Here is a 2,572-nt window from a genome sequence, read left to right on the forward strand (position 1 = left end):
GCATGGCCATGTCTTAACTGTTACCATATAAAGTTTGCATATGTAATAAATCCAATAGGTAATCCTATATTTTGGCATACATTTAAACCATTGAGTGTGTTTCTCCATTATACCATTGTGTATATGTAAATACTCTTATAGTGATTGGAGTGAATTCACATATACAGTTAATCTAGTTAACACAACTTTTGCCTGTCTGGGCCCATTACAGCTTGAACAGCACATTATAGATTATTTAGGAACGCAGAACAAAGTTCTTAATTTATATCTAATTGAAGCACACCTACAAACAAGTAATTGCCTTTTAGTATTCGACCACAGCTCTCAGCTAGAACAATATTTTTGGTTGTAGTGTGCCAGGAAAGATTAAAAATTATTAGGGACTGTGAAAACATAATTACACATGGCACTTCTAGGAAGTCAGAATACCTTCCATAAAACCAAATATTACAGGCCCTTGTAAGAAAGGATTATTGTTAAAGGACATACATAAAAAAAAAAAAAACACATGTACTACTTGCTCTATACCAAAAGTAACATATTATACAGTGCTTATTAATTTGTATAGAGGTTGAGATTATGCCTTGCTGAATGTAAGAATCCAGTGAAAATATAAAAGTGAATTTTGATAACATTTGTAACATGCAGCCCCAAAAGCATTCACAAAAATTCTATTTCTTTTGCTATAACAATTATACATTATTCAGAAATGAGCATTATTTTTATTTATTTTAGACTCCAACATAATGCAAATAAATGTGGTTGCTAAGCTGAACATTACAGGCCTCAATAATGCTAAAGATCTACAGCATAATATATGAATATAGATCTATTTGCATAATGTATTGTCCTACCATGGCAATCCCTTGCATTGTATGTTACAGCTCACTATCAAGATGAATGGTTCAGAGCCTCTCAGTTATTAGGCCTTGTTTATCCACAATTCTGCCAACAATGCAAACAATGAAACTGTGAAAATTGTTGAATATATAACTTGTTATACAAAGCTTTCCACATCCAATCCTAAAAGGTTACACTTGTACAAAAGGAAAGCTGCTTATTATCAATTCATTCAGTTATGATGGCAACAATTGCAGTGCTAGCACTATCATGGTAAACAGTATCCATTTAGAAATGTCTGGATACACGCCATCACCACAGCAACCCAAATAATACTCACATTATTTCACATTTTAGTTAATAAAGGTTTTGTATTTTCAAAGGTGAATACTGCAGTTTAGATACACCCAATGCAAGCAAATACTGCTTATGTGCACTATAAGTTTTGTAAACAATCAAGTATGGGAGCTGTAGAAAAAAGTACGTACATTGATATGAGTGTAAAGACTTACACATACTAGAGGTATATTTGCATTTTAGAATTTTAGAACAGACCTTTACTAAAGGGGGTGGAGGGGATTCCGTTTCACACAAGGTCTTTACTGCTAGTAAATCACTTATTTTTACAGTCCAGCTGTGATGGCTGAACTGTGGGCTCAACTTACTGGTTCCCCGCTGAGGAGGAAAATCTTCATGTATTCTCATGGAAAATCTGCTAAAGAAATGCTGTGAATCTGAAATGCTGACAAATTAGTGCATCATTTCTCAGTCCACCTTTATGGTAGAAATATATGGAGTACTGTTAAATATTAACAGTATATTAATACTGTTAGTATTGTTAAAGGGGACAAAGTCAACTAATTAGGAATGTTTCTGCTGGGATGAGAGGACCCAACAGGGGTTTACCCTCTGACCTAAATATATATATATATATATATATATATATATATATATATATATATATATATATATATATATATATATGTATATATATATATATATATATATATATATATATATATATATATATATATATATTTATTTATATATATCAGGAACATACAGAAACAATTTTTCATTTTTAAAGTTAACAGTTACAATGGTAAAATAAACACATTTGTAGGTCTTTTGCACTTTACATGACATTAATCTATCCAAACTCTAAATATAAACAATTGGATGTCTATAGCATAGCAAAAAGGGTTTTCATAAAGGTGTACCTAATGCAAAAATCACCATTGACAATGTCATGATTTTAATCAAGTTCATGCATTTTAAAATACTACGGCACTGTTCTAATGATAAAAGCCAGATAAATTGACCCTTTCGATTTGAGAATTGTAATAATCTATCTTTCCACTCAAGTTCTAGTTATAGAGTAAAATGTAGCCTTTGAGCACCTTGATTACTGGAAAGTAATTTAAGGTGGCTCATTAATTCAGAGAAAATCACCAGTTATCCCAATCCTAGCTCCAGTAAAACATTGTCAGCTACAAACTGTCAAGAATTAGGTAGTAAAATGTTTCCTAGGAGGCAGCCTTCAGTGCTTTTAACTTAAAAAAAAGTGCTATTTTTTTACCTTTCAATGTATTGGAAAGTCTGTGGGTCATGAGTGACCAATGATTGTGTTGGTTAGAGGGGTTAAGCTAAATGTAATGGGGTTGGTTCCCACATATTCTATATAGATTTCATGAGGGGTATATGTATTGTTGTTCTCAGTAAGACATTTGCC

The sequence above is a fragment of the Lithobates pipiens genome, unplaced genomic scaffold, assembly GCF_037356315.1.
Source record: "Lithobates pipiens isolate NorthernLeopardFrog02 unplaced genomic scaffold, aLitPip1_a1.2 Scaffold_8, whole genome shotgun sequence".
NCBI lineage: Eukaryota > Metazoa > Chordata > Amphibia > Anura > Ranidae > Lithobates > Lithobates pipiens.